This window comes from Calypte anna, chromosome 3 (assembly GCF_003957555.1).
Source record: "Calypte anna isolate BGI_N300 chromosome 3, bCalAnn1_v1.p, whole genome shotgun sequence".
Taxonomy (NCBI): domain Eukaryota; kingdom Metazoa; phylum Chordata; class Aves; order Apodiformes; family Trochilidae; genus Calypte; species Calypte anna.
In genome coordinates, this window is record NC_044246.1 from 80,006,362 (window position 1) to 80,031,425 (window position 25,064).

Genomic DNA, 25,064 nt, shown 5'->3' on the forward strand with positions numbered 1-25,064 from the left:
ATGTAAAGCGTAACCCAGAATATACCCAAGTTACCATGGCATCTATCAGCCATTTAGGTAGGACTTCAGCCTTCCTATAGCCATTGGGACCCTCTCCATGGATGGAATAGGGAAGCCACGACTGCACAAACATAGGGCACAACCTATGTGTCCTAAGCAGAACAGACATGTCTCCTCTCATCTCTTCTCCTCCACTCGTTTCTCCCCTCCTTTCTCCTCTCCTTTCTCTTCTCCTCCTCCTCTCCTCTCCTCTCCCTTAAAAATAAATACAAATCAGAACGTGTATATAACAGAAAATTTTAAAAATACTCCCATTTAAATACTAACCAGAATAAGAGCCTGCAACGTAATAATATTGTTGATTTCCAATCTGATCCTAATCAGGCTTTGCAAGACCTTGCAGCTGCCAGACTTCTCAAAGCCATGCCTATCTGAAGAGCCAAAAACTAGAGAGCAGATAACACAAAAGCTGGTAAGGACACTCATCTGCCCAGCTAGCAAGATATTTATTTATAGAAAGGCCTTTGAACCAGACCACTACATTTTAATGTAGTAATAACCCGTTATAGTGAATTCAAAGAGTGGCAGGGTGTAACACAGCCATGCATTATATACCCCATTGTAAATGGGCTCTGAGGGAAAGCCTGTAATTTAGGGAGGTTTGAATGGCAAAACCTGGGTCATTGTAACAGATACTTTTTCTTAGTTATTTTTATGGAGAGGGTGAAAAAGAAAAACTGGCCTGAAGAAGTCAGGCAGCGTGTGTTTTCATTCAACCTTAGTTAGCTATGAAACCTCCCGGAGCTCAATCCCTCTTGGCCAAATATTTGTTTTAAGATTAATTGTTCACACAGGAACTAAACAGCAACTTGCTGAATGCAAAGCTTTTAAAATTTCTGTTCCTCTTCAGGATGTTTTTCTCATTTGTTGCTGGCTCTTTCATATGTTCTCTCACCTTTGGAAAACAGCATTTGAGAAGAACCAAGGAAATGGATTTACTGTTTGTTTGTTTGCTTTTAAAGTTTATCCACATGTGAGTTGTTTTAAGGATTAATAATCCAGGAGAGCCTCAGGGCTCCATTCAGAGGTCCCTGTTGCATTAAATCACTTCCCTGCAAGCACTTAGTGGGCAGCACACCTCAGAGCATGCCCCAGGGAGCAAAAACCACCCAGTGCTGTCCCCATCATGCAGCCCCACCTCAGGTAGGTGCCCTGGTCAGCTTGAAAGCTAAAAGCAAGAAAAGAAAAAAATGAGAGTAAGGAAGCAGAAGCTCAGGCAGAGCTTCTCTGGCTGCCTGGAAGTCAATGTTCCAGCTCTACTTCCATAGAAATGGTTCTTTGGCCAGGGAGAAGTGTGACATAGACATGTCACCTAACAGGTGGAGAGCTATAAGAAAAGCTTACCCTTGCTCCTTGTACAGCCCCCAGTTTTGTCAGAGCACTTCAAACCTGAAATCTAAGCTCCTTGTGCTGCATCGTCAGCTCAGAGCAGGCTACTGTGCTTTGCTTTAGTAACCTGCACCTGAGATCCATTTTCCAGCCAGCTGTAGACATTCCCCATCTAGTTCTAGTCCCCATAACTTCATCTGACATCTCTCTGGAGCAGTTCCCATTCTGTTCCCTCTCTTCTTTACACAGAGGGGATGTATCCCAGACTCTTTTAGTCTGAGGCCATAAATACATATGCCTCTTGGACCACAGTCATCAAGAGGTGAAGATTACTGCCCAAGGGTTCTGTTGTGGGTAGGCTTTGGTGGACATCTTTAGCAGCACCAGAGAAAATGTTCCTTTGTGACACAGAGAGAGAAACAATGAACCAAAACCAAACCCAAGCTTTAGAAACCAAGATCTGCAGAAGTAAGATTTCAGAAACACCATAGGGTGCTTTCAGGTTATCGTCATTTAATAGGAAATTAAATACAAACACATGGAGTACAATACTGCTTCCTTGTTGCTCAGAATGAATTATTTTCAAATGATGTTAAGATCTGCCTACTATTTAGTGAGATTATACCCAGAATAGGTCCAAATTTTTTCTCTGTGATGGGTCTCATCTCTCTTGTCCTGATTTGCTGTTGATACAGAATAATCATAACTATGAACTGGAACTCTTGTGTGAAAAGAGCAAGATTTTTTTCTGGCTTTTATGGATTATGTTTTTAGACTGAACAAATTAGAAGAATAAAAGGAAATATTGACTTAACCACCACTTGTATTTACCCTTGTGTTTTATACAAGAATTCTTCAGTGACCTTGTTCTCTAGCTTCCAAACAACACTTGATTCCCAAAACTAACATTCAAAGTCAGCTTTAAAACAAATTGATTTTTTAAATTAAAAAATGGGAGGTTATTATGGTTTTATAAGCCGATTCCAAATATAATACAAAAATTACATGCCTTTAAAATGGGGCAGAATTGATTTATTGCATCTTTTGTAATTTTATCAAATCAATCACTATGTTTCTTATGGAATAATTAAAAATCACAAACTTCCTTCTGCCTTTTTTTTTTTTTTAGGAATGAAAAATGTTAAAAGTGCAATGACTATTAGCAGAACCAAACGTTGAGGAACCCAGCAATATTACCTGTTACCTACCCATGACACCAGCTGAAACATAGAGCATCACAAGTATTAAGTGTTTTAAAGAAAGATGAGTATAAGGCACATGCGAGGTGAGCCTGATTCTCATTTGCTATAAATTACTTCTTCATTACTCCACAAAGCAACCTGCCTGAAAGTGAATATTAGCATTAGAATTAGGCTATTCTTGAAACTGAAGTCAAAACCAACTAAACAAACAATCCAAATGATGTTCAATACATAGGGTGTTGCTTTGGACAATAATTAGAAAATTTTAATCAGCCACTCTTCCTCAATACCTAATTAAACTCCTATGATGTAGCATGTTGGTACTAGCAATCTCTTTTATGGCAAAAACCCCCACTATTTGACAGGGTAAAGGAACGAATCCCTGATTCAATTTCACATTCACTACCACTGATTAAACAAAAAACTTGACAAAGTTTTTTGACAAAGTTGACAAAGTTGACAAAGTTGCTACAATTTACATTGAAGCATTAGGGTAGAAAAGGAAAAGCAAAATCCAAGTGACAGTCATCATCTCTGTGGTCTTCAGCATCCAAGTACAAATTTTAATGGGAAATATGTGTTCAGGACTGACGGCCAGAGTATCCAGGTCTGGTACATTGCATGGTTTGATCTGGTTTAGAGTGTGCTGAAATCTTTGTTTGGGATCTAAGTTAGTAATACTACCATCATGCAGTAATGTCTGGAGTTTTTCTAACATTCACACTGAAAAACAGTAAAGTTTGTGCTCCACGTGAGTTAGAGACCTTTGCAAATGCAGACTCTGGCTGAGTTTCACACACAGATCTCTCTGCTAATGTCTACCATATCCTCAGCAGTCCTATTTAGCACTATACCAAATACCCTATTCATACAGTTCTAGCACAACAATTCAATTGGCACTAGCAGTCATTCAGCAACACTTTTCTCTACCCAATCTCATGTTACTATTGATAATACAGAAATACATTATGTGGTCAAAAAGAAGGGGCTAACAAAAGGTGCCCTCCAGATAGTAATATCAGTTATTAACTAGAAAGCTTCCAAATACATTTCTCTTTTCCCCACAGGCTTCTGAGATAAAAAACAGAGAAAAAATGTGCATGCATGGTAACATGAATTTGGCATAGCTAGAAACAGATTCTCTGCAAACTTTGGGTTTTATTTAAAATGTCATTAGTGCAGCTGTTGAGAATGTTTAAATAAATCTAATTGCTGCTAAGTTATGTTTTCAGAAAGTAATATTATGTGGGTATCATTTTGGTCAGAGATCTGTAACACAGAAATAAATATTATTTAAAATATTTATTTTACACTCCAAAAGCCTCAAAGAAAACATGTCAAAATCAGGCACAGTTCCTGGCCAAGATCTTGACTGGAATTGACCCAAATACAAAAACAAGTGCAGCTAAAACCATGCAGCTATTTCCTGGATTTGTGAGTGAACGTGCCAGCCTTTGCCTTTTATATGTTCCTAACAGTCAAGGTTTTTTCCATAGTTCCTTGCTTGCCTTGCCTCCCTTTTTGCAGACAAAGCATGCAAGGAGCATAAAGTGTCAATAGAAACAGCAGCTCCAGCCCTGGTATCAGAAGATTGGCTCAGGACACTTTGAACAGCACGATAAGCAAGGTTAATCATGCCTAATCAGCTGCACTCACCTATTCCACTGCAGCACAGAAATCCTGGAAAACCAGGTGCTCCCAGAGACAAAGCAGGGCAGGGAAGCTTGAATCAGGAATCGAAACCTGTGGTGTCTTGTTTCTCTTCATTATCTACACAGAAAAACCTGCATGAATCTGTTGGATTAGACAGCTAAGAACTAACTTGTGAAGTTAGGTGTGATGAAGCCAATCTGAAACCACCAGAGGACACAAAAAAGAGACACTGTGTCTCAGGCTGGATCAAGGTAAGGATGTAAGCACCTGTAGCAACACCCACTGGGGTACCTAGAGTGAGGATCTAACTGTGGCAGTGATTTTAACATGTGACCTCTGCATCATCATGCTCCTTTTGCTTCAAGGTACACAGTTTGACATAAGTTTTGGTCCTACTCAGGACAGAAAATGGTAGACTGCTACAAGACTCAGACTGTCCTATCAGAGTGCTCTGTGTGCCACACTTACAACCATCCCCAACCCACACTTCTACCTCTGCCTATACTTAGCCAGCACATTTTTTTCTTAGGACAAAGGAAACCAATACCAGAAGCTCAAACTTCTGAGACTTTGTCAGAGGAAATAAAATTTCTTCCAGCAACTCCAGCAGCTGATGCAACGCTTTATGATTGAAATGGAGCATATCTTTTGAAAGGTTTCACTTACTAAAGCTTTAGTTTATTTTTAGATTGTAACGTACTTAAAATGCCACGTCTTATACCATGTTTGATTCTGTCAATGGCCATTCCAGATTTTGTGGCTGTGACTCCAAAGTTAAAGAATATTTTCCTTCTAAACACATTTTCCTCATGTGATTATACACACACATATATATGAACGTGTACATTCACCAAGGTCAAATTCAATCTCATTTTATAGTCAACTTCACAGATTGAAACAGAAACAGAACACCACTGCTGCCAATCATTTTAACTGAAAATACAAGTTTTTCTCTGCACTTTCCAAAGGCTTCCAAATTTTGAATGTTTTAGCAATGCCCAAGAGTATTCACTATGAAGGTAAATCCCTTCACAAAAAAAACCCTTGATATGGCTGGGAGGAGAGCAAAGAGAACATATCTGCCCACTGGGGGAATTCACATGTTGTCTTAACCAGACCATCAACATTTTTAGATCCTTCTACAGTTTGTTGCAACTAATTTGATTCATGGCCAGCTATACATTACATATCAGACTTCTAAATTCCCAGTGTGCAAAATCAAGTATTCATTGCTTCAAAGTACTTCTATATGAGCTCTCCCATCCCAACACAGAGAAAAATAAAAAGACACGTAGTACAAAGTGCTCTTTAAATGATGGCCTTTAATCCAGAGGTAAAATTACAAGACTTAAATGGTGGAGGTTTGGGGGAGGGGGGAGGAAGGAGCAGCTTTTTTTGTTGTTATTGTTTTTAAACTCTCTTATAAATCATATTTAAGTAGCACTGGAAAATCTTGAACTGTTCTGTCCTGTTAGCTAAGAAAATTCCAGACACTTCATTGAGGGGAGACTATAAAGACATTGTTAATTCTCCAGTGAGACCTGTTATTCTGTAACAAGTTGATTAGTCATCTGGCAGCCCCTGGGTTTGATCTAATCATCCACAGAATGCAACGGCCTGAAGAGCCAAAACACATCTCCTGTGCATGGCAGTCATTCAAGTCTGAAAGCTGTTTCCAAAAGTAACAAGAAAAGAAAAGAGAAGGAGACTCACTTTTAGTACAAACACCAAGATGAAGCAGGGCGGGGAGGGGGAAGCGTGGCTGCAGATTCATTGCACAATATTTTTTCCTCTGGAGGTCCTGATGGGAAGGTGGGTGCAATGGAGGAGCCCCTGAGTGTTTACCACCAGGACAAATCTCAGCTCAGTCAGTTCTGCCAAGAAAACGTACGTTAAACCCTCAGAGTGGGGGTCAAGGGAGAGCAGTGCAGTGCAGGAGCTATATATGGAGAATCAAGCATGGGAACAGGGCATTCCACTGCTCTGGGTATGCTTCACTGCTTTCCTGACAGCTACAAATGGGATGTCATGTATGAGCATCAGTGAAACAATTTTATCAAGAAGGAATTTTTTTTCTTTTTTTTTATTTTTTTAAATTATTTTTTTACTATGTTATCTTTCTCTACTTGACTGCATTAAAAACTGGCCCTATTTTCAGCTCAAGGATCAATTTTTAAATAGAGATGTTACTCCTAATATACTTCATGAAGCTGACCCATAAAATTTCTGTGACCCTATTTGATGCTGTTTATTATATTATACTTTATCCTAGCTTGATTCCAATATTGCCATTTTTAACAGCTTAAAAATGGTGTAAAATGCCAAATTGCATTAACAGCAAAATATATCAAGTCTGTAATCAGATCTTTAGCCTAATCTTGAGATTCAAAATATATTGTTACCCAGAAAACCATTTCTTGGGATAAGTGGGTTTTCTTTGGAAATGACTAAGTAAGAACTGCTTACAAACAAAATAAACAGCTTCAAATTATTATTAAAAAATAAATAAATAAAAATCCACTCTGTATGAACTAGACATATCCAGGAAATCATCTGATAATGTTTTCACCAAAATGAGCAGAACAGTTTAGCATAGTCTGATCAAATAAAACTGCTTGTTCTTAATAATGTCTACAGCAAGATATGAGAGACAGCATAATTTCAAAGACATGTATCCTATACATGAATATATACACAATAAAAACTACATATGTATCTAACATCTACTCTAAAACTAAAATAGAAGAAGTCTATTTTGGGGAGAAGTTTTTAGGCAGCACTGTGTCACCATTGTGGTATGAAGGAATTTCTGCCTGCTATATAAGCTGCTTATTTTGTCTTCATGGGCATTTAATCATGTACATTTACTTTTTCAGCTACCTTATTGTACCATCACTATCAGCAGTAATGGCCAAACATCACTCCCCTTGAGGATTCTTGGAAGACTAATGCAATTTTTTTCTGGTCCTAATCCAAGCTGATAAAAAGCCACTCATTTACTAACAAGTGAATCTCATGACTGGCCAGGGCCTGGTACAAGCAATTGCCAGAATACTGAAAACTTGCTGAATTTCTGAAGGGAAAAAACGGTTCATCTTTTTGGTTTTCCAGAAAACAAAACCAAATGGATCAGAACAGATCTTGCACAAATGCAGCCCAGCTCAGCATGTTCCACTTAGTACATACAGTGACATGGACACCCCAACCAGGTCCTCCTCTGTGTCTCCAAGTCCTAAGACATTTGCATAACTTTGCATACAGTCATAATGGCGGCGAATGACCCTGTTGATGTTAGTTGCATCACATGCCATGGGAAAGTTACAGTTTATGGAAGTGTTTGTAACCTTTAGCTGTAATTTATTTGGCTAATGGGAATATAGTTTTGATATACTTGCATACTGCATCCTGCACAGACAAGTCCTGATCACCCTTGTGGGTATGAGGATTCTTCCATTTACCACACAGAAATGTTAATCCGTAGGATAACGTTACAAGAGAATCTGCTTATGACACAAGGCAGAATCTGAAGGTGTCCCTCTAACAAAAAACACATGGATATTATTTAGAATTCCCTTCCACATCCATTTGATCTGAATTTCTGTGTGAAAACTTGATTGAGGTACATAAAAAGCCTTGCAATTGCTGCAGAAAACAGCTTTGTTTAAAAATTAGATGTACTTATGATGGTACATCAGGCCATAACCCTGATTAGGAATTCTGAGTTATAATTTAAAAGAAAAAAATCTGTATTAAGCCTTTTCATGTGGAAAAATGCTGATAATCAATTAAATGTGTTCTCAGCAAACACTGAAAATGTGCAGCAAAATGCTGAACATTACTCCTGTAAGCAGTCAGTTGTTAGCTCATCAGTCTGGTTCTACAGGCTAATGGATCACAGAAGCTTCTCTCACAGCAATTATAGCATTTTGTTCAATTATTTAGTGTCAGACATATAGGAATAGATTTTCATACATTTCTATATAAAACTCAGAGAACAGGAAAAGAAAGGATAAAGCAGTTTTCCTGAGACAAGATCATTCATGAATATTTCTAAACAAAAAGTAATTTCATGTTTGTTTTGTACAAAAATGTGATTCCTTTTTTGTTCCAGAAATGGAGAATTTCTGTCAGTTAATCCATTTTTATCATTCATACTTACTGTACGTGATGCTTGCTCTCAAGACACTTCACATGTCAGATACAATTTTGCTTTCCTCATTTCTCATGTTCTCCCTGCCATCATAGAGCATAACACCATCATTCAAGGCATGAAGAGGAGTTGCTTATCATCGTGGAACTGACTCACACCCTCAGCTTTTGGCTTTCAGGCACTTTTGGATTTCAGGCACTTATAGCTCAGCTAAAAGTTGCACAGTGTTTTAAATTCACTTCCTTTATTCTCACATAGATGACAAACACTGAAACCCACAGAAATATTTCAGCTGCTTTCACTAGGCTTTTAGTGAAGCCCAAACTCCTTTCAGTCTCAAAACAGAAGTACATCAGGAGATTCTCAGCTTAATAATCCAGCTCCAAAGCCAGTGTGCTTCCCCACTAACATTCTGGATTGATCTCAGGTATTCATCACGCCGCAATTTTGCACTTAGCAGACACAACCAGCAATTACTGCATGAGAGCTGAAGTGTCAGAGCAGCCCCATGCCTAACTTAGGATCCTAGAAAATCTCACCAGCAGCCCATGAAGGAAAGCAGGGTAGGTCATAGCATGAACGTATCTCTGCATTGAGTCAGCAGCACAAAATTGGCTGTCCCAGTTAAATGCCTGGATAAAGCATGAGTATCCTGGTGTGACCTCTCTTTCTGCAAGACCTGTGCTGCCTTATATGATGTATCCTGCAACTGTAGTATGAGCATGAGCTGGCAGATTTTATTCCTGGCTTTCTTTGGCTCTTCAGAACTGTGCTACTGAACTGATGAGAGATGAGGACAAGCCTGTGGACGCTGCTGTCCCTCTGCATCCCTCAGATCTGCTTTTTTGGGGGCAGGAGGTGCTCAGGTCCACAGAGCCTAGCGAAGCATCTCCCAGCACAGATGTCATTAGCAGGCTTCGGAAGATTAGAGATTTGAAGATGTCTTCTTTGACTCTCTGGTGCTTCAGTTTCCCAGTCTAAGCCCTACCTTGCAAGTATATAGCAGGGCTTATAAAGGGTTTCCAGATCAAGAAATTTCAATGTTAAAAAATATTAAGTTTCTGAATGTTCAGGTTGATATTAAAAGTATATCAAAAAAATGGGAAAGTGCCTCCTAAGGAAACCAGAACCAGTTGAGACAACTGAGCATTTAAAGCACCAATAGAAAATCCCTCTAAATCCTTAGTAATTAAAAGTACTGATTAAATACTTGAATTATACCTGCAACTAACATAATCATGCATGAAGCTGCTACAAAGCTAAATTTTCCACAGGAGTGCCAACCCAGTCCTTCTACCAATTTACTCTAAGAAGAGGTGTGATTTGGCAGATTTCTTGAGGAAAAGAGGCCAAATAACTCCTTAGCCCCATTGCCATGGAAATGCAAATACAAACAGAGCACCTCCTGCTTCCACAGGCTCCAGTTCTTCACAGCTCAAAGGCACTGGGGAGGACATCCTGTAGAGGATGAGATGTCACAGATCCAGGAGCTCAGGTAACAGCAGAATTCAGTTGCTGCCCCCTCTCTGGAGCTTTTCCTGAATTTCAGAACATTTCTGTGAGATTCAGCAAGGTCAATGCTCTCATTATTTTGCATTTATTCACGAGTCTGTCCTTTTCTGATCCAGCTGGGAGTAAAAGCAAGAACACTGCAATGCCATATGAAACATTCTTTTTTTTTTCTTTTTTTTTTTTTTTTTAATTCCAGATACTTCTCGAGTAATCCTCTTTTTACAAGGTTCTTAGTCTGGTTTTTTTTTTTTTGATAACCAAGCAAGTCTTTTCTCCATTAAATGACCATGTCTTTGAGGGGAAGCCAACTGCCCATAATTTTCAGCCTTCAAGTGCTCTTTTGCCCCTGTTTTTTAATCTGAAATATTGTTAGGGTGGAACTATTCCATCCTGCTTCAGTAGACACCTTAATGCCCCCTCCATTTCTGTATGCTATGGAAGACAAACTGAACCAAGTGTGATATGGAAAAGTTATCAGTGAGATCAAAGAGGCAAGTCCATAAAAGTCATAATTCTGCATACTTACTGGAAGGGGATGTGTGTGAAAGTATTTTAATAAATGAGAATTGAAGAAAACTAGTGCTTTGTTAAAGGCTTTCATTAAAACTATCTGATGCCTTTTATCAGGGACAAAGGTTGTAAACTGACTATAAGTATTCCTCTCTATCTACAGTTTTATTTTTGCAGAAGGGAGGGGAGCTGTAGTGTCACCCTGCGCCGATGCGGCTTGTGTCCTTTTTTATACATCTTTTGCTATATATCAAACAACTGAGCTTGTTCAAGGTTCAGATGTCTCAGGTGCTTCAGACTGGTTGGACTCTCCCCCAGAACAGGAGTTCAGGTGTTCACTTTGACTATATTTTTTTTTTTTTTTACATTCAGAATCTCTCCCCAGACAGCTACAATCAGCAGCCCATGCCCTTTTAAGAGGCTCTCCCGGGCTTGGCACCACCTTTTTTAAACAGGCAGTTTATCTTCTGATAAGAAACAGAAAGACTTCGTTTATAGTTGTTTAATGCTATTAGAGCCTATGCACGCAGTTTCCATAATAAGATAGGAAAAACAAGGAGAGTCTTCTGCGTAGGGTTTTTCTGAGGTCCAGGATATAGGAACACACCTATGGTATCTTGGTGTTTGAGTCACAGGGCTGCTGATGTCACACAGTGTGTGCTGCTGGGCTCAGTAAGCAAGAGACAGAGTTCACTTCAAGACAATAGCTGCTGGAACTCTGACGTATTACCCGCCCATTATAAGGTGGTAACCAGGAAGGAAGTTATTTTAAAACATGTAAAAAATTACATTTAGACACAGAAAAAAAGAAAAAAGACCCAACACGGTCTATTTTCCATTCATAACGTGGTGCTGTTAAGCTTGCAGGAAGCATGTGACTATAATGCTGAGCACAGAAAATCAAAATCAGCATTGCCCTTTGTCCCTCTGCCTCAGCCACTGGTTCCCCAGGCTCCCTGGGAGCCAGGGAAGCTCTGGCACACCGGGTGTGCCACAGGCCAGGAGCGTTGCAGGAAGGTCTGCCAATTTTAGCCATTTCTCAAGGTCTCGGAAAGTTTGTACTTAAATATGGCTCAGCAAACAATGCAAAAACCATGCTCCCGAACACTGTGTAACATTTAACTAAGAGTCTCAGCTGATGCTCAGACTAGCATTTGCTAAACAAACAAGTGTGGGTGCTGTCAGAGAGTGCAAGCAGCAATCCCAGATATCCTGACACACACAGGGTGAGGAGCAAGAGTAGTTTGTTTCAAGAGAAAAAGCACTAAGAAATGGCTGAGCCCCTAGACAAATAAAGATGAAGTTGTGTGGGAGTCCCCGTCACAGGTGGGATCTCATACAGTGCCCCCATGGCTTGGAAGGGCAGCTGTGACTGCACCAAAAGAAATAAATAAACATGCAGCTGGCCTCTGCGGGGAAGACGAGCTTGTTGCCTACAAAAGTATAGAGCATCCTTCAACATCCATCAGCCAGATATGCTCTGTGGACTTCTCACACAAAGCTAATAAAATAAATGTGTTTAATTAAATGGGCGGTTATTTTACTTACCTGCACATATACATGTGAATGTATATGTAATCTGAATAGGAAAAAAAAGGATGTTAGTTCTGTTCAATAGCAAATAAATCTGATATCTCTTTCAGTTAGGAAGGAATCCAGATGTTTCTGAATTTTTTTACTTGGATCATTATGTATAGCATGATGAATTGCTTTTTCCTATGGAAAAAGAGAAAAGAATGTGTTTGAAGTGGGAAGAAAGTCTTTGCATAATTTCCTCCTTAAAATGTTTCCACACTTTCTGCAGAACAACTGATAATATTAACAACCAAGGAACATGTCCAGTTTTACAGAGTTTGATATCCAATGAAGGTAATACATACTGCTTGTCAAAGCTGGACTCTGCTGTAGCCAACTCCATAAGGCTCCACCTTCTCCTCACCAGACCTCTAACTGGACCAGTGGTACTAGGATTTCTGCTAACCTTTTTAAGACCTGGACTACTAAAATACACTTGCAGTTCAGTGTTAAACTCAGGGGTTTTTCCCCTCAAATCCAATGTCCCTTCTAAGTCTCTCAATCATAATATTTGGGTCTTGGTTCCAGGGATTTCCAAAGGTCTCTTTCTCTTAAAATTCCACTTGTCTTTTACCCTATGGAATAAGCAACTCTTTTCCTTCTGATTGGTGAGGTGAGTCCATCCCCTCATCTTCTAGGATCAAATATTTTCTTCAAATAACTATCTTTACCTGTTGCCACCACATGACACTATCCATAGCAAGCAAACTCTCATCTACTCAGCTCACTGTTTCCTTAGATGTTATAACTAGAAAAAAAAGTAGTTATACATTGTCATTTGTGTGACCTCTGAAGCAGGAGGAAGATAAGTTCACATGAGTAACTGAAACCAGGAAATCTCTATATCTGGCTTTTCTATTCAAACTAACAACCATTTGAAGCAAGGCTGTTAGCAGTATTCAGAATTTAGGATTTTGAAAGAAACCATTCACTCAATCACACAAAAACCTTCACTCAGAAAAAGCAAATGTGCACAAGTTGTAAAAATCATCATTCTTTCTCTGCTGGATAATTTGCAGAGAGAAATGGCTAAGCCTGACAAATATTAACTATAAATATTTTATGCCTGGGTAGTACAGATAGTGGTTATAGGGATGAGCAGAATATGTTCTTTAGAGAATCTCTGGGCAGTTTACTTGAATATTTATGTTTTTTTGTTCTCAGACCATGGCCTGCTGCATTGGCTCATTTTACTGATAGTAGACTGTCTTTCCTTCTCATGACTAAACTGAATATAAATATCCAGTAGAAATATTCTGCTAAAGCATTCACAGGTCTTACAGATTACTCTGTGAATAATTATGTAAACACTGGAAAAACATATTTTGCTTTTACTCCAGAGACTGAAGGATGACAAAGAAGGCATTAGGCTGCTGCCTTGATCAGTCCTTGCAGAGTTTTACCCCAGGCTGTGCAGATGGGGTAAACTTCTCCCTCTCTCAAAGGCTCCAAGAAGTACACTGCTTGCTGTGGTTGTGCAGAATCTGCCACTATGAACTGGAACATCTGAAAAGTTATCTGGGGTAAAGGTTTTCAAAGGTCCTTCAAGAAAAGCATTCTTGAGTGAACAAGCAATCACCTTCAACCACCTGACTTGCCTTTCTGCTTGCTCATAAAGAGTCTTCAGCTGAGTGGGAGGGGTAATGGCCAAGGATCATTTTGCTCATTTCACCTAGTCAACAACCAGTTTCATTTTGAGTAAATATCTTTACTAATGTTGCTGCTGTGCTCAAATATGGGGTCCATTATCTGTGGTCCCAAGGCCTAGGCAAACTGAGGACTGTATATGACAAAATCACCTCTTATTTCATTGAGGATCTGCAGCTTTGTAAAATGCACTTTTCTTGGCTTCCTTCAGTGTTCCTGCCTTTACAAAAGGGGTCATTCAGATGATGAATGAAAAGTATTAAATTATTAATATTAATGTCCTGCCTAGTTATTTTAATGGATTCCAGAACAGTTGCTCATGACTCAGACATCAGTGGTACTGGTATGACATCACCACTGAAGGTAATGCAGATTTGGAGTGTCATTTATTTTGCATTTGTTGATCAGGCACTTAAATATGTACTCCTCTTGCCTAGCGAGTAGGCTGTGTGAACTTATTTATTTATTGCTCAGAAATCATGTATTTTGGCACTAGCCTTTGCATTGGTGAGCTGGCTTGAGATACATGGTAATTCAATTTACCAATTGCTCAAATTGGGAATGCATTGTCAGGAAAGGATGGGAACAGATTCCTTACAAAATCAATTAGATTCCATTTTTTTCTGAAAAGGAGAGTGAAATAAACAGGAAGAAACCAAATGCAAATTGTGGAGAGTGGGAAAGAAGCCACTGATCTCAAGACATCTTTGGCTGCTAATGTAAGGCAACCATGACCAAAAAAATTGCCAAACCCCAATGCAAAACAAAAAGCCATCCCAGAATGCAAGCAAAGGGGCACTTCAGTTACTCAATCATTAATAAAGTTCATTAATATCTCAGCTGAAGTATCTTTTTCACCAAAAGAACATGAAGTGGGATAGGTGCAGAGATGACTGATGAGATGTCTGAAAAATGAAGTCAATCCAATGGGATAAGGCTATGGAAAGTATTTTACCCATTTGCAGGTGGTTAACCAGCAAGATAAGGACTGTTGTCTGCAGTGCCAGCAAGTAAACAGGGGAGTCACAGTAGTAACCTCAGTTCATCCACAACTCATAAATGAAAACAACTGGGCATGAATTGACTGAGTGGAAAGTAATGTAGGAAATTAGAGAAAAATAGCTACAGTCAGACATATTCTATAGAATACATGCAGAAAAGCATTTTGTTTCCAAGCTTGAGCATTTAATTAGTGATACAAAAAGGTATTTGCTCTGGGAGCAGAACACAGGGCTTGGAAATGCCGTTCTTCTCTAATCATCCCACTTAATATTTGTTGAGTTTGTATTTGCAATACCTCAAAAGTACATCTGCAGGACATGAAGCAAATAAAGGAATTGCTCTAATGCAGACTGTATGAGTCAGGTAAGTGCTTAAATATGGCCAGGTTCCATACAATTATACTCATAGACACCTGTATAATCCTGAAATTCTTCTTTGTTCTTTGTGGTTCTGCTGATCAGGGTGACCCAGAGCTGGCTGTTTGCTGGTGGGCACTTCTGGTCCTTCCTCAGCTCCCTCCACCACCAGCCTGGCCTGACCCAAGGCTGCTGATCCCCAGGCAAGCACAGATGCCCTCCAGCAGCCACGAGGTGTCCAACTCTTTCAAGCTGAGAATTAATGTAGGGATTTGGGAATGTTGACATATGGTTGAGGGCAAAGAGTCCAAACTCCAGTTGGCAGGGTCTCTTGCGTTCATCTGGTTAGCAAAAATGGACAGAGTACTGAAAAGCTACATGATTTGAAGTGCTTAAAACAAGTGAAGACCACTTGCTTTCAAATGTGATCAAATGGAAGAATTTCACCCATGCACCTTCTATTCTTTCATAAGCAATTTTCTTCAGCTAATTCTGGAATAGCTATTCACACACATTTCAGAGTTACACTGGAATTCATATATAGCCAGATACATTAATAGCTGAACACCGTCAAGAAATTTACCAAATCAACTGGTTAAGACCCAAAAAACATATGGCAACTGTTGGTGACAATTTTCCAGCAATTATTCAGCATGCTGGTTTTATTCTTCTGCCAGGACCCTAATAGAGATGAAATACAAAATGCAGGTCCCATGGTAATCTATAAACCACTCAGCTAGTGAATGAAAAAACAGAGTGGAGTGCAAGTCAGTAAAAAATTAACAGTGAAATACATAAGGAAAACTTAGCATTAGAAAGGGTCAAGCATCACGAGTGGAGAATCTGCATTAAGGGAGACTTGGAGAAAGATGACAGAAAATAATCACTGAAACAGAGAAAACTATTAAACTTGGAACAACTACAAAGCCTGGAAGTATATGTCTTTCTGTCTCAAAAGCTTCAAAGAAGTTATGTTTCTATTGTCTGTCATACAAAAGATGACAAAAAAAAAAGTAATTTGCCTGTATCAGGGAGCAACAGGTATAAATCTTGTAATGCAATATGAGCTTGGAATGTATTGCTCCAGGATGTCAGTGAGGCCAAAAATCTAAATTGAAATAATAATTACATTTTCAGAAAGAACAAAGATACCCAGTATTGTAACAATTAATTTAATATTACAAAAGCATAGTAAAGGTTATGAAATGATTTTTCAGAATTTATCACAATCTTTAACACTTCAGAGGAACTCCTCTATCAGATGAGGTTCCCAAATTTTTAAATTGTAAATCTTTTTTTAAATACCTGATTCTAGTCAATTGCAGAATAGACACAAAAAGCTACCCTTTTATATTGATAATTCCAACATTAAAATTTACACAGAGACCAGGAGAAGGCATTGGAAAAAATATTAGCAGAATATTATCTTCAGAAGACAAACGTCAGTTTTAAAGCTTATCTTCTTGCTCCACTGAAGGTGAGAAAATCCTTAGTATGTCCTCTGCACTTTGGTGAGGAATATTCCCAAACCTTTACTATGTTCCAGCCCTATGGATTAATGAGGATATGACACAGTTAGCTAAGAACATCTCCCTATTAACCTTACAGGTTAACCAGGACAGTTAATACATCAGCCTTGATGGCATTACTTGGTGATTGTAGGTCAGGCTTTTTGCCAGCATGGATGCACTAAGTGCACTTAAGAAGAGCAACAAAAATAAGAGAAATGGCTGTCAGGCAGAAATGGATATAATTTGGAAAGACAGGTGGCTTTAATTAAAGTATCACTGCAAGAACTGACCCAAGGATTCTCTGGAAGACATATATCTAAACTGTTCATTTCTTCTCTACAACTTCAAAAAGGTCTTCAAATTGAGGTCTCAAGATGCAGGGATGGTATGTTGCTTGGCCATAGGTCTGTAGTGTCACCTAAGATGCCTTTGGAGGTGGCAGATTTAACATAGGATGTATGGGAGGGAGGCAGGTACCCTTCCACAGGGGCACTTAGAGGCTGGGGGAGCTACTTTAGGGCATCTCATATGGCACCAGCCAGTGGTTGACTGAATCTGGCTCCCAGGACATGCAGCTCTACCAGTTTTAATGGAACAACATTAATTTATCATGAACAAGAGTGTAAATGAAAGTATTACTCAAGACTATAGTGCAACATAATTAAAACTTTTCTGTTACTCAAATATTGTAACAAAAAAAAAAAAAAAAAGAGAAGAGTGAATACCATTCTCATTGCTAATGCTTTCCAGGGATCAGACTTTTAAACTTTAGTCTGGAAGTATATGACATGTCATTATTCAGCAATTGGGATATTCTGAAGTCCTACAGAGGAAAGAAAAAAAAAAAAAAGAATTTTGCTACTACACTTGTGGAACCTGTAATAAAGAAAACTTGCATGAATTTCTTGCTATGTCATATTAAAAATCCTGATTAAAATTAAACAATACTCTCACACTTATGTTTTTCAAAATAAAGGGTAATTAGTCAAACCTGTTATGTCAAAAGATTTCCTTTTATGTATTTTATATTAATCTTCATATCTAACTGAATTCTTGACCAGAAATATTGTCTGATCAGGAAGACACAGCACTGTAGACTTGCACCAATATACATCTTAAAGTTCAGAGCCTTTAAACTAGGAAAATATAAGTCTGGAAAATATGTCTGGAAAAGAAATGTCATAGCTTTCTACTGACAGGATTTTGCATGTTCTTTTTTTCCAGTGACAAGAACTGAAATCACATTGTTTCAAACTCAGACAAATGTGAAATGTTACTGAACTCTTATACAGGGCTGAAAAATGTAATGTACAACACCTCTCCCCATATCATTCTTGGTGGTTTGTAGCATAGTACTCATATTCCCATCTCCCCATTATGAAAAATATTTTCTTCCTATTGGTGCAGCACAAACAAGGAATTGAATGTTCAGGGAAAATAGTAAAGCAACCACACAAAGCACTGTGGCATCAGGAAGAACAAGAGGAAGAAAAAAGTGGGAAATATGTTCATTGCTGCTTCACAAGTGCATGTGGTTAATTTTTACAGAGGAAGTGTAGTGAAATGAGGCAACCAGTGGTAGGGAAGGAAGGGCAGTGGATCTTCTTACCCGACTCCTTGGGTTTTCTGCTAATGCTAGTTTGCGCCAGACTGGATCCCTTTTTTTTCTGAGTTGTCTGAGCACGGGCTAGATCAAGGTCTATGCTCGCATTCTCCACCAGATGTAACAAGACAAACCTCTTTTAGGGCACGGCACTTCAAGGTCCAACCAGGTGTTCCAGCAGAGACTCACAAATAGCGCTCCGAGCCTATAGCCCTCAGGGTTGACTAGCCTGGATCAGTGCTATTGCTCCCAGAGCAACTGATCTCTCTACTGGCTGGCTCAGGACTGAGCTGAGCCTGTGAGTTTGAGCCTCACCTTTTATTGGCCCCCTAATCCTGCTCATGTGCAGTGGGGGCCCACCCTAACCAGGCACAGGTGGGCTTAACACAAGCTCATGCCCACTCCCTGGCAATTAGTGGCACCTGGTTGCCTCATTTCACTACAGAGGAAGCAAAGGTTTTTTTACAGAAATGAAGACTATTTTTAGAAAGAAAACTATCTTACAATTCCAAGATGAGGAGTTCCAATGGTTTTTGAGATTTAGTTTTAGTCATTTAATAGAAGAAGCTACATCAGTTCCATGATTCCCATCAAATGTGAAGAACATAGAGGCATTTGGTGTATAAAGGCCAATTGATAGACAGATAGATGGATAAACAGATAAACAGACATTGTAAGTATGTGTGTATGTGTGTGCACACATTGACAATACTGAAGCAATCAGAGGGCTCCTGATGACAAAATTGAATAAAAGCCCATATAAGATACTAGTAACAGATGTTATCTCCTGTGACAGTCCTGGCAGTTTACCATTTTCCCCACTTAACATTAATCCTGCAAAAGCAGAATGCAAAGCTCTACAAATTCTAAACATAAACACATCCAAGAAGCAGAAGCAGTTGAGAAGGGAGACCCTATCAATGAGTAAACTTTGACCAGAAAAGCAGACTTCTACCTATTTTCAACCTTTCAACATGCTTATCTGGAAATGGACTTTTTCCCCTCCCTGCTTTCTACTCCCCCCCCCTCTTCCCCACGCAGGAACTTGAGGAGCCTTGATGACTCCTAGGAAGCTGCTCTCCCATCTTCAAACAAGTAAGCTGCACAAGAGGGAAATGAAAAAGGCCCAATTAACTCAGCTTCATAGGAAGCATAACAAAGCAGCTTTAGCAGAGCACAGTGTGGCTCCTACAGATCTCTCTTGTCACTCCTCTCAGGCAAGGGTGTGCTTGATTGATTTAATCAGCCTGCTGTCCTGAGGGCAGGGTAGGAGGATGTCAGCCACCAGGATGCTGGTTCTATACTAAGCAATGTAAATAACTTCCCTCTCTTACTTCTGTCAGTCCTAATAGAACAAGTCAAGATATGAAATTTTTTTTTTCCTTGTTATTTCTCCACGATGAATTTTTTCCAAGATGTGAAGATACAGCCTGGGGGGTGGCAAGGGGTGATGAGCACTAATGGACTCTGCACCCAGCACTGAGCCTCTCTCTATCTGCTTTGCAGAGCAATGCTGCAGGAGCTCAAAGCTTGCTGAAAAGCTGCAGCTTAGCTCTAAAGTTTCTGACACTTATCAGCAGCACACTTAATGGCACACCTTTGAGAGAACTGGATATCCTAATTATAAATGAATCCATAATTTCTGAAGCATCAGGAGAAACTCTGAGAGAGGCTGTTATTCTTTTTAAGATAGTTGGACTTACCAACCATTATGTCATTATCAAAAAGCTAGATAGCCCCACAGCCAATTTACTACTACATGCTAGAAGAATAAATCTCACTTGTATACAATAAAGCTATATAATATTTTATTTGCCAAACAACCATATGTTAACAAGACTTAAATATTAGTCACTTAAATACTTGTAACTGCAAGTATGACTGGAACGACAAGCAGCTGGGAATGATTTAACAATACCCAAGAAGAAATCTTCCCTTGCCAAACACAGGCAACAGGCCTGGGATTAAGGACTCAAGGTTTCCAGCTCCACCTTTGCAATGGCCTCTGTGCCTCAGCTCAAGTCTGGTGTTGACTCATTTGCTTCAATTGCTTGAAAAGGGTAAATTCTACCCCCATCTTCACAGGAGCTTTAGATATCCCTTTCTGCAGCAGTGTTTTGCAGTGCTGGCACATGGGCTTTATGTGTATGTGTAGCATACATGCTCAGAAGAGAAAGGCTGGGAAAAGCAGCTCAGCCTCTTGAAAAGCAGAACTGAACTGAACCTCCTTGTTTCATCACATCTGGGTAGTAAAAGTGTTGACTTCTCCTCACACTCAGCACAATGATGTATCACAGCTGTTCTTTAGTCAATGCAGTTTTAGATTACCCCCTCTGGTAGGTAAAGTTATTACTTTTATCTTCCCACTTATCAACCAAATTTCTAAACTTTAAACAGCCTGTCATTTCTAGTTGAGCAACAAAATAAACATCAGAATTCTAAGGTAATTAAACAAACATTGCACAATATCACCATCTGAGGTTGTCAGCCCAGCAGGTTCCTCATATTGTCTCAACTAACAACTGGAACTTGAAGCAATTAGGTAACAGACCACCAGTGGCTCCTGAGCTGTAGATAGGAATAAGCAGAAAGGCAGCACTAAATGCTGAAAACAAGATGGATGCTGACTGTGGATGCTGTGGGTCCACACTAGTGATAGTTTGAAGAGGCTGGTAGGGGGTACTCACACAGGCAGGGAGCCAGTGCTATTGCTCGTGAGTCTTCCTGTGATTCTGCTAAGGGTTACATTTTAGGTTCTGTTTTCTGGTTTAAAATATGGCCCAGAAAAAAGGGAGAGCAATATCCATTTGTCTTTTGACCTGCCTATGCTCCACGCTTATGCAGGCAAAAATGTTGATCCTTGAACTAAAAAGAAATCAAGTTATATGTTATTGCATCTTTTGAAGCAAAATGTTTAAGAAGATTGTTGAGGAAACTAACTCAAATGTTTTCTATCAACCAGAGCTAGGCTGTCATAAGGCCCTTAGAAACAGCTGAAATACAAGACTGATGAGATTATGGAAAAGGCAGGATGAAAGACCAAGAATATTTTCATAAGTGAAAGGACAGTATAAAAGGATGCTTAATCATCAGAGGAAGAGAAGGAATAAAGGAAGATTTTCTCCTAACAAGAACTGAGGTTGTACAGGATAAGATGATGGAAATACTGAACAAAAAGGAGTGCTTTACACACCTGAGAGCCAGATACTGCCAAAGGCTGAACTTAAACTTGGACAGACAAAAAAAGGAAAAAGACAAAGACAAAATGAGAAAAAAGAGGAGGGAGACGGAGAGGGAGATGGAGAGGGAGACGGAGAGGGAGAGGGGAGAGGAAAGAGAAAGTAGAAAAAGAGAAAAGTGACTATACTATCCAGCATACTTAAATGGACAGACAGGACAGATGGCAAAAATTAACTAGAATGAAAACACAAAACCCAAATACAATCCCTAATGAAATGTGGCTATTGAGCACCTTTCAATTTTGGGGTTTTATTTCTTTTTCTTTGCCTACTCCTACATTCTGTTTTTCAGTTTTGCTGAGTCTCACTTTGCATGCAATAGAGAGCAAGGAGTTTGCCATTCATTCATTCTTATTTAATGTCTTATTGGAACAGGCTTTCTCTACATCACCCAGCCTAAATATCCCTCTTTCTTACATCTGTCCTTGCCAACAGAACAGGCCAAAACAGAATGATTTTTCTTTTCTCCATTTCCCCATGTTGAAATTTTGAAAATATTCTGACAGTTCCTTATATTACTCATCTGTGAATCCTTGAAATCTATTTTCTGAAAATTTTACAAGTAATTAGGTCTCTGTACACAGTTATCTACCTGTGATTTTTAAAATTTTAAATTAACCATGTCCATTACAACTGCATTGCTCTCTCCAGGTCTCGTCCAAATTTTCTTGCTAAAGAAATGTTTGGAAGAAGCATTACAGGAGCAATTGAGTGTTACTTGGAATAGAACCTCACTTTTCTAGGTCCTATCCAGCTTCCTGAGCACTTCTCAGTACAAGACATGTTCAAGCCTATCTCTCAGGTGTGCATCTCCATTGAACTTCCTCTGGCTGGTGCTCTTCATCTCCTGCATAATAGAAATTTAGACCAGAATAGATTGTTGAGATAATATTAACAAAGTTTTAGACAAAGCCTTTTAAGCAGGCTTCATGCCAAAGTGATGACTGTTTTACATTTTCTACAGCAACTCCCAGCATGCTGTTTCTTCACCCCAAAAATTGGCCCCAATGAGTTCCAAGTCCTAATCTCTGAGAAAGACAGATGTTCTTCTTCCTCCCCTGCTGGTGTCGGCTCCTCACCATAGGAGTTCCCCCCAGAATCCCAGGTGTACCTTGGGTGTAACCATGCAGATGTCTCCCCAGTACTTCCAAATCATGTGCTTATTATCTTCATCCATTCTCCTGGGCTCCCCGAGTGCCCTCCTGCTGACACCAGTGTCCCCCCAGCCAGAGCTCACTCCGTGCTGCCCTTTCTGGAAGGTCCTTGCTGCCTTCTGTCCAACTGGGAATGCCTCAATTCACATCTTTTATTCAATCCAGATAAACATTGCCCGTGTGTGTTTACTCTTGCTCACAGCCTTGAAGACTTCCAACATGTACCACATGTTCCTGAAACATGGTTAGCTCACTCTGAATTAGCACACAAAAGACACATTGCAAACCCATCCAGCTGCTTTTAAAAGAAAAGGAATATTTCAACTGAGTTTTATAAGAGCTGAACTGAGGCCTTGTGACCTTGCTACAGCAAAGTATTTATACACGTGCCAAGCTCAAAGTATGTGAAGAAGAACCATGAATTCAATAGGCTTCTCAGATGCTTCAGCACTTCAGTCAAGGACTTAATGGGTTTTTGAGGTTCCTGTAAGAGTGTCCCTGTTGTACAAAATAAAATCCATATGAAAATTTCTTCTGCTCCTATAAAAAAAAGCAATAGACCTTTATATTATGTATACATGCATATAAATAAGAAACCTGCTTACGTACACATGTACACACATGTACATATGTATATTAACAACTCTTCTGCTATTTGTATTCCTGGAAGTAAAGCTTTTATCTCATTTATATGATTAACTGTGAAATCCAGCATTTCAGTCCACATTCTTTGAGCTAGAAAAATTCTCCTATAAAATGTCCTCATACCTGTGATGATGGATGCTCTCTAAGATGACAATAGACACCATAATAGACAAATAAAAATCCTGAAGAACCTGAGAGGTAGAAATATTAGCCTTGGAAAGATAAAATAAGAAGTAAAGACAGTTGGGGAACATACTGAAAGATTTACCTCCAAGACCATCAAAAGGAAGAGTAATTTCCTTTCCTGCTTTAGGGCAATGTTTATTTAGATTAAAATGTAAAAGGTGCAGTGAATATAAACATCCTCTTTGTTGTCTATAGAACCTTCAAACAGACCTGCATCTTATAATGGCATTTAGGGGAAGTTAAGTTCTTCTTGTTTCCCTTCCCTTCTTTATTTCTCTGTATTTAATTTCTTTTAATTTTTTAAACTATAATATGCTGGCTTTAGCCAAAAAGTTCCCTACTGCAATTAGATGAATTCATGCATATATAGGCTGAGAAGCTGCAATCACATGTTACTCAGAAAGGGTCAGTGCAGCATTTCAGCTGCAAAGACTCCAAAATTGAAATGAGAACAATGAGAATCTACCTTGGGGTAAGGGCTGGTGGATTAACATCAAAAGAAAGACTGAAACAGTATGTCCTCAATTCGTCTGACTGATGAAGAAGACTGGATTGCTGCATTGCCTCACTGAAGAACAGATTCCTCCAGATTTACTGAAAGTCATTTACAGCAGTATAGAAGCAGATGGTTAGGTAGATAAAGTTTTCTATTTTACTGGCAAGTTGTTTCTGCTCTATTTTTATTTGATTCTCCACAGTCCATGTATAACATAAAATCAACAACATCTGTGAACATCACTGTCCTTCCTCTCCTCTGAAATACCCCATATTCTTCCAGAAATTCATTGCTTTTAAGCCTCACGTCAGGCTATCTCAAAATTTCTATCCCAACAGGAAATAGTAGCTGGATTATGAACACTTTTTGTTTGGGGTTTTTTAACAGCAGCAGGCAGAGGAGCACACACTCAAATTCAGGGCTGCTAAAAGGATAATGACAGTGGCTTTGAAAGGCTACTTTGGAGTCTTCTCTCCAAGTACAGAACACCTGGGAAGGCTGTCAGCCAGCACAGACAGGCTCTGGAAACTGAAAATCAGCAGAGAAGAACTCCAATTTATCCTACCAGAGACTCTGTTAAACCCCCCCAGGATGTTACTTCACAAGCAAGTGGTCTGTGGTTAATGCCAATGTCATGATAAGCACACATGACTGGGGACCTGAGAGACCTTCCTCAGCGGCAAAGCCACTTCTGTACCCTCAGTGGCTGGAAAGGGAATCACTACAATAACCCAATAGCTAGCTGATCTCTGTGGTGTCATTTCTCATCAGGGACTAAAGAAGCACAAGGATATTTGCAGAAGGCAGCTGGCAGGAGATGGTAGAGAAAGACTCCTGTGGCTGGTGAGGTCTTGTGGTATGGCTTGATGGGGATGTTAAATGACAACACTCTACTTGCAGCTCTGCTGGGACTATGAAATATGGGAGGTAGAATGCTGGATTATGACTTCATAAGAGACCATTATATTTTTTTCTGGTTTATCCATCTAAGGTCTCTGAAATGAGATGGTTGTGATCAGATTTTTTTCATGCCCTGGCTCTGATAATAGGATATATTTGATGGAGACAAACTTTGGGGATGGGGGAGTGAAAAGGATAGAAAGTAAATTTGTTGCAGTTTCTCTCATACTGACCACTGGAAAGAATGCCTATGATGTAATGTTACCTCAAACCTCTTCAGGTGCTGTCTAAGACAGAGCTGCTTGGATCAGAGACAGAAAGTAAATTAACAGCT